This window comes from Triticum aestivum, chromosome 7A (assembly GCF_018294505.1).
Source record: "Triticum aestivum cultivar Chinese Spring chromosome 7A, IWGSC CS RefSeq v2.1, whole genome shotgun sequence".
NCBI lineage: Eukaryota > Viridiplantae > Streptophyta > Magnoliopsida > Poales > Poaceae > Triticum > Triticum aestivum.
Genome location: NC_057812.1, coordinates 645136390 through 645144137, shown reverse-complemented (window position 1 = coordinate 645144137; position 7748 = coordinate 645136390).

Genomic DNA, 7748 nt, shown 5'->3' with positions numbered 1-7748 from the left:
CTCTGTTGACATGCATGCGCCAGGGGAACCAGGCGATCTGCCGTACGCGGTAGGTTGTCCTGCGTTCACCCGTGAGCTGCGGCAAGTCCAGTGGCCCAGCACAAAGAATTTCAAACCAGACGTACCAGAGAAGTACGACGGCAAGACGCATCCGTCGGAGTTTCTCAGCATCTACACCATCGCGGTGCAGGCTGCCGGGGGACGGGACGACAAGATCCTTGCCAACTACTTCCCGCTGGTACTCAAGCCCAACGTCAGGTCCTGGCTCATGCACTTGCCGGACAATTCCATCTCCTCTTGGGCAGATTTATGCCATCAGTTTGTCGGCGCCTTTACAGGCGGCCACAAGCCACATGGCCAAGAGAGCGATCTTCATCTGCTCGCCCAGAAGGAAGGAGAGCCACTGCGCAAGTACATTCAGAGATTCAGCCGTGTACAGCACAACATCCCAGACGTCCACCCCGCCGCGATCATCAGCGCGTTCCATCAGAACGTGCGAAACCGAAGGATGAGGGAGGAGATGGCGATGTGTAAGATCAGAGACGTCAGCGAGCTTTACGCCCTGGCCGACAAGTGTGCACGCGCTGAAGAGGGGAGGAGGCTCCCCGGAGAGAGTACAGGAGCAGGAGGATCCGACAGTGAGGATGCCGCCCCGACAAGGAAAGGCCGGCGGCGGAACAACAGAAGGAAAAAGGGCAAGGAAGTGCTAGCTGTCGAGCAGACCGGCAACGGAGGTGGCGCCAAGGAAGCTAAAGCTGGTGGCTCCGACAAGGAGGCCCAGCCTGTGGCGGCCGCCGACAAGCAGGACAGCTCCGGCAAGCAGTATTGTAAGATTCACCGCACCAAGGGTCACGATCTCCAGAACTGCAAGAAAGTCGAACAGCTTGTTGAGCAACAGAAAGCTGAGTACGAGCGGCGCGACAAGGAGAAGGCCCAGGAAGGAACTGGTGGATCCGGCAAGAAACGTCCCGGCCGAGGAGGACGCCGCGGCAAGGCCAAGCAGCGGCAAGGAGACAGACCTCCCCGCGGCCGCGACAAGGATGAAGACGACGACGATGACGAAGACGTGGATGATGATGAGGCCGATGAGCAGGAATTTCAGAAAGCTACAGAGGTCCTGTGCGTTGACGGTGGTGCTTCTCTGCATACTTCGCACCGCCAACTCAAGCAGTGGATGCGGGAGGTTAATGCAGCGGAACCATCCGTAGAGTCACGCAAGCCTCTGAAATGGTCCAGCACGCCTATCATCTTCGACATTGAGGATCACCCTGATCGCGTAACTGCGGTCGGGTGCTTGCCGATGTTGGTTTCACCAACTATCCGCAACCTCAAGGTCACGAAGATGCTAGTTGACGGCGGGGCCGGCTTGAATCTGATCTCCTCCGCGGTCCTCCAGAAACTCCAGATCCCTGACAGCGAGCTCGAAGAGACCGGCACATTCCAAGGAATCAGCCCGGGAAGAAGCAAGCCAAAGGGAAAGATCACGCTGCCGGTCACATTTGGCAGCGAGCTGAACTTCAGGACTGAGAGGGTCATGTTTGACGTTGCCGATTTTCCATTGCCCTACAATGGGATCCTTGGCCGTCCAGCGCTCGCCAAGTTTATGGCAGCCTCTCACTATGCATACAACATGCTCAAGATGCCAGGCCCGATAAGTGTCATCTCTGTCCCCGGCGACAAGAAGGATGCCCTTATCTGCGCCGACAAGATCTACCGGGAAGCAGCAGCCGCAGCTGATCACAACACACTTGCCGCTGAAGCTCCCGGGGGGAAGAAGAAGACAAAGTCCGGCAAGAGCTCTGATGCCCACTCCGGCAAGCGCACCTCTTCGGAGTGCTGCGCTACCGTCGAGGACGCACCATCGAGCTCCACCGGCAAGTGCAAGAAGACGATGGCAGCTCCACCCGAGACCAAGAAGGTGTCCGCCAAGGAGGACGGCACTGGTGGTACCTTCACCATCAGTGCCACGCTTGACCCCAAATAGGAAAGCGCGCTCGTTGCTTTCCTGCGGGCGAATGTCGACGTGTTTGCATGGCAACCGTCTGATATCCCCGGTGTTCCCAGGAAAGTAATCGAGCACCACCTTGCCGTCTGTCCTCATGCGCGGCCCGTCAAGCAGAGAGTCAGGAAGCAAGCAGTGGAGCGCCAAGAGTTCATTGCAGAAGAGATCAGGAAATTGGAAGCAGCAGGCCTTGTCAGAGGAGTGCTCCATCCCACGTGGTTGGCCAATCCTGTAGTCGTGCGCAAGGCGAACGGGAAATGGAGACTTTGTATTGACTTCACTGATGTTAATAAAGCTTGTCCCAAAGATCCATTTCCCTTGCCGCGCATTGACCAGATTGTTGACTCCACAGCTGGATGTGATTTGCTCTCATTTCTTGATGCATATTCAGGATACCATCAAATCTTCATGGCAGAAGAGGATGAGGAAAAAACCGCATTTATCACCCCTTGCGGCACATACTGTTTTGTACGGATGCCCTTTAGGTTGAAGAATGCTGGTTCAACATTTGCAAGGGTAGTCCATGTCGCTTTTGAGCCACAGATACACAGAAATGTGGAAGCCTACATGGATGATATAGTGGTCAAGAGCAAGGACAAGGCTACCCTGATCCAAGATTTAGAAGAAACTTTTGCAAATCTGCGCAAGATCAACCTCAAGCTCAACCCCGAGAAGTGCGTGTTTGGAGTCCCTTCCGGCAAGCTTCTCGGGTTCTTTGTGTCTCAGCGGGGAATTGAAGCCAACCCCGACAAGATCAAGGCCATCGAGCAGATTGAAGCACCGAAGCGCGTCAAGGATGTGCGAAGGCTTGCCGGTTGCGTGGCTGCTCTCAGCAGGTTTATCTCTAAGTCTGCTGAGCGCGCCCTGCCGTTTTTCAAAATATTGAAAAAGGCAGGTCCAATGAAATGGACTCCGGAAGCGGAGGATGCGCTGCAGGACTTGAAGAGGTACCTGTCCTCCACTCCAATACTTGTCGCACCTAAGCCACAAGAGAAGTTGCTGCTGTACCTAGCGGCAACCAATCAAGTGGTTAGTGCTGCGTTAGTAGCGGAGAGGGAGGCGGATGATGAGCCAGCGACCGCGACAAGTGAATCCAGCGACAAGCAGGGGGCTTCTCCGACAAGCTCTGGTCCCGACAAAGATGAATCTGCGCAGACGTGCAAGGAGGTGCAGAAGAAGATGGTGCAGCGCCCAGTTTACTTTGTCAGCTCCCTTCTCCAGGGGGCTAGGTCGAGGTACTCTGGTGTGCAAAAATTGCTTTTCGGCCTTCTCATGGCCTCGAGAAAGCTGCGCCATTACTTCCAGGCACACGAGATCACAGTTGTCACTCGCTTTCCGCTGAAGAGGATACTGCAGAATCCAGAAGCAACAGGCAGGATTGTCGAGTGGGCATTGGAACTGTCAAGCTTTGGCCTCAAGTTTGAGAGCACTGCAACGATCCAAAGCAGGGCATTGGCAGAGTTCATAGCAGAGTGGACGCCAACCCCAGACGAAGAAATTCCAGAGACGAGCATCCCCGTCAAAGAGGCAAGCAAAGAGTGGCTGATGTACTTTGATGGTGCCTTCTCGCTGCAAGGCGCCGGTGCTGGCGTGCTGCTTATCGCACCCACCGGAGAGCACCTCAAGTACGTAGTCCAGATGCACTTTCCCAAGGAGCAAGCAACGAACAATACTGCAGAGTATGAGGGTTTGCTTGCCGGCCTCAGAATCGCAGCCGACCTTGGGATCAAGAAACTCATTGTAAGGGGTGACTCGCAGCTTGTCGTCCGCCAAGTGAACAAGAACTACCAGAGTCCATTGATGGAAGCTTATGTTGATGAAGTGAGAAAGCTAGAAGAACACTTTGACGGCCTGCAAATGGAGCATGTTCCGCGAGCTCAGAATGACATTGCTGATGGCCTGTCAAAGTGCGCTGCACTAAAGTTGCCTGTGGAACCAGGGATCTTTGTGCTCAAGCTGACTCAACCATCCGTGACACCATCAACTGGACAGAATAAGAAGAGGAAGTTGGTTTCTGGTGACTACTTTCCGGCAGAGCTTCCCGAAGCCGCCGCCAAGAAGGTCCCCAAATCGACGCCAAGAGTGCTGAGGAGCAGTCTGCTCCGGCGAACCTCTTGGTTTGTTCCGTTGAAGCAGACGCTCCCGACAAGTTTTGCTCCGGCAAGCTTGCCGGGGAATATCACGCTCCGGCAGAGCCGCAGGTTCTTGCCGTGGAAGCGGATGTTCCCGCAGCAACAGATACGCCTTTAGTCCTTGTTGTCGAGCCACAAGCTCCAGCATGGGCGCAGCAGATTGTCCGTTTCCTTCAGACAGGAGAGCTTCCCGAAGAGCAAGAAGAAGCGGAAAGAGTAGCCCGGCAGTCAAGTATGTACAAGTTTGTCGACAACACACTGTACAGAATAAGACTCAATGGTGTGAAATTGAAGTGCATTCGCCGGGAAGATGGACAACAGCTGTTGGCAGAGATACATGGATGCATATGTGGTCACCACATTGGCGCAAGAGCACTTGCCGGCAAAGCATTCCGACAAGGCTTCTTCTGGCCGACAGCCCTCCAGGATGCAACTGCACAAGTAACCAACTGTGAAGCGTGCCAGTTCCATTCCAAGCAGATACACCAGCTAGCTCAAGCTCTCCAGACGATCCCTTTATCCTGGCCATTTTCGGTCTGGGGGCTCGACATCCTCGGCCCCTTCCCCCGAGCTGTCGGGGGCTTTGAGTTCTTGTACGTCGCAATCGACAAGTTCACAAAGTGGCCGGAAGTGGAACCAGTGAGGAAGGTGACAGCACAGTCAGCAGTCAAGTTCTTCAGGTCGATTGTTTGCCGTTTCGGGATCCCTAACAGGATCATCACCGACAACGGCACGCAATTTACGAGCCGCACCTTCATGCAGTACGTCCAAGATCTTGGCGCCAAGGTCTGCTTCGCTTCTGTTGCTCATCCGAGAAGCAACGGTCAAGCGGAGAGGGCAAATGCTGAAGTGTTGCGGGGCCTCAAGACCAGAACTTTCGACAGGCTGCACAAGTGCGGAAGAAACTGGATCGAGGAGCTGCCGGTGGTTCTTTGGTCGATCAGGACGACGCCAAATCGAGCCACTGGCCAGACACCCTTCGCTCTAGTCTACGGAGCAGAGGCAGTTCTCCCCACGGAACTCGTTTACGGGTCACCTCGAGTGCTCGCTTATGATGAGCTCGAGCAAGAGCAGTTGCGCCAAGATGACGCGCTGCTCCTTGAGGAAGACCGTCTTCAGGCTGCTGTGCGAGCCGCTCGCTACCAGCAAGCTTTGCGTCGCTACCATAGCCGCAAAGTTAAAGCCAGGAGCTTCGAGGAAGGCGACCTTGTTCTTCGGCGTGTTCAGTCCGCCAAGAATTCCAACAAGTTGACGCCGAAGTGGGAAGGCCCTTATCGGGTGAAACGAGTCACTAGGCCCGGCGCTGTCCGCCTTGAGACCGAAGATGGCATTCCGGTGAGCAACTCCTGGAACATAGAACATCTTCGTAAGTTTTACCCGTAGGGCGCGGTTGCCGGAAGCTTTTCCGGCAACCACCTTTTGTACAAGTCTTGCCGCTGTTGCATGTAATCCTTTGTACAAAGCCGGGCGCAGACCCCGTGCACCAGTAAAGTTCATGTGCCCCGCACATCTTGTCAGTTTTTTTATGCTATAATCCTTTTTCGCATATGTTATCTGACACTTTGTGCAGCACCAGACCCCGGTAAGCGATAACGAGCCCAAGGCTCCATATCATTACTTTATTTCTCTGTTTCTTTCTCAAAAGAAGGAAGGTTCCCTCGCCCACAAGGTTTACCGGGGGGGGGGAGGAGAAGATAATGGTGTGGACCAGGCCGTTCAAGAAAGTTTCTCCTTGCCGGGAAGCAGACGACAGAAAAGCTAAGTTGCTAAAGTTTGAGCAATCAGTTTTTTAAGTTTTTGAGTTATTTTCCTTGAACGACCGTGCTTTGTATGGAAAACCTGTGCGCGGAGGAACCAACTCGTAGCTAGCTGCGCCCTTACTTTGTTTCGAGTCCGCTCAACAACTTAAGTGAGCTGCAACTAGTTGCGACAAGGTTGCTTGTCGGTAGCGACCCCGCCAGCAGGCTGCTGAAGTTCCGCACTCGGCGCTCGCGGCAAGGGTGCCTGCACCGGCAAGTTTCCCTAGAAAGCGTAGGGCAGAACCATACAAAGCCAAGAGTCGAGTAAAGGAAGTAACACAACAATTTTTTGCCTAAGATAGAGTTATATTACAAAAATAACTTGTCGCGCCTCTAATAAAGTGTTCCCATGACATGACTGGCAGCGACAAGAAAAGAAGAAAACGGACGGCCTAATCTACGCGACCGCCGTCAACCCTTTTGACCTCGTTCACCCTGTCCACAATGGGTGCGACGAGGGCCTTAAGTGCGTCAAGATCAGCGTCCGCCGGCAGCCTCTTGAGGACGTTGGTGAGGTTGAGGCCCGGATTGCGGAAGGCCACCTTCACCAGCACCTTCTCCAGAACTCCGGCACAAATCGAGCGTGACTCGTCGGCCAACTGCTTTGGGATCCGTTCCCGGAGTTGCTGGAGCGCCGCCGCCACGCCTTTGAAGAACAGAGTGAGCTTGGCGCTGGGTTGGAGGTTCTCGTCGGAGGAGTACCCGAAGCCTTCCACCCCCAACTGCACCAGCTCCTCTTCAATGACTGCAGCAACGTTCACGAGGCCCTCCGTCCAGAGCGCCACGGTATCTCTGAGGAGATTCTGGGTTTCGGCGGCCCTCGCCAGCAGCGCATCGTTGGCCTTGATGTCTTTCTTCAAGTCTGCCTCCCGTTTCCTGGCGCTGTCCAACGTCTCCGTCAAGGTGGCCAGCTTCAGCGTCAGATCTGCGTTGGAATCCTTGGCGGCGCTCAGTTCCTTGCCCCTCTCGGCGAGTCGGCCCTGCAGCTCACCGTGGGCAAGGGCGTCCTTCTCGCGCTCTAGCTTGAGCGCGGCAAGCTCTTCGCCACCAACCTTCAGATCAGCTTCTAGCTGCGCCACCTTTGCCTCCAATTCTTTCTTGGCGGCCTCGGCAGCCGCAGCCGCATCCTTTGCCTCTTGGAGCGTCCCGCCAAGTGCCCGTTCGCGCGCGGCAAGCTCCTCTTCGTGGCTGTCGAGGTTCACTTTCCGCTGAGTCAGCTCGCCTTCTCGCGCGTACAGCTTCTCGCCGGTGAGCCGCTGCTGCTCTTCAGCCTCAGCCTTCTCAAGGAGGAAGGCCTTCCGCTCCTCAGCAAGCTGCTCCTGCTCCTCCCCAAGGCCCGGAGAGTTTCTTGGCGAAGACCCCAGAGCTCCTCTGCACGCTTCTCTATGTCCACGCTCGCCCTCGCGACAAGCGCTTCCCGGGACTCCAACTTGACTTGGCGGGCGCGGTAGAGCGCCAGCAGCCTCCGTAGCAGCCGCTCCTCCTCAGGCTCGCCGCTGCTGCTTCCCGGCGCGTCGACGATCGACAACCCGGCGGAGGCAAGCACCTCCCCATCCAGAGCTTCTCCTTCCATCGGCGCCCTGGAGCTCGACGCCCAGGGGAGCTTGATGAAGATGCCCTCGCCGGCCTTCAGATAGGCGTCGGGCTGGGACTCCTCGGAGTCTGCCGCCGCGGCAGCAGCGGAGGGATCGGCGGTCAGTGCAGCGCCTGGAGCTCCTGCGGTCTCAGGACCGTCAGTGCGATTGCCAGATCCCCCGCCAGCTTCTTCGGCAGCAGCCTTGGCGGCCTCTTCGCCGGCGGGCACGTCAGCGCCGG